Genomic DNA, 794 nt, shown 5'->3' with positions numbered 1-794 from the left:
GCGAAGCTATCATATAAAATAGGAGGACAGATAAAGAGCTTCCCAGACAAGAAAAAGTTAAAGGAGTTTATTATCACCAAGCCAGTATTACAGAAAATGTTAGAAGGACTTCTTTAAGAAGAAGAAGAAAAAAAAGACCAAAAATATAAATTGAAAAATGGCAATAATTCATGTCTAGCAATAATTACTTTAAATGTAAATGAATTAAATGCTCCAATCAAAAGATTCTTATCAAAAGGTGAATGGATAAAAAAGTAAGACCCTTCATATGCTGCCTACAAGATATTCATTTCAGATTGAAAGACATACAGACTGAAAGTAAAGGGATTAAAAAAAGATGTTTTATAAAAACGTAAACAAAAAAAAAAGCTAGGGTAGCAATACTTACACCAGACAAAATAGACTTTAAGACAAAGGCAATAACAAGAAACAAAGAAGGATTCAGTAATCCCACTTCTAGGTATTTATCCGAAGAAATCCAAAACAGTACTTTGAAGGCACATGTGAATCCCTATGTTTTCTGCAGCATTATTTACAGTAGCTAAGATATGATGGCATCCTGGGTGTCCATCAATGGATGAATGAATGAAGAAGAGGTAGTATATATACACAATGGAATATTACTCAGCCATAAAAAGAATGAAATCTTGGCATCTGCAACAATAAAGATAGTTCTAAAGGTTATTGCGCTAAGTGGAGTAAGAGAAAGACAAATGTCACATGTAGAAATGTCACAGTGGAGTAAGAGAAAGACAAATGTCACATGTAGAATCTAGAGAACACGATAAATAAAC

The sequence above is a fragment of the Pteropus vampyrus genome, unplaced genomic scaffold (assembly GCF_000151845.1).
Source record: "Pteropus vampyrus isolate Shadow unplaced genomic scaffold, Pvam_2.0 Scaffold37, whole genome shotgun sequence".
In the NCBI taxonomy this organism is placed as follows: Eukaryota; Metazoa; Chordata; class Mammalia; order Chiroptera; family Pteropodidae; genus Pteropus; species Pteropus vampyrus.
This window is presented reverse-complemented; position numbering follows the sequence as displayed.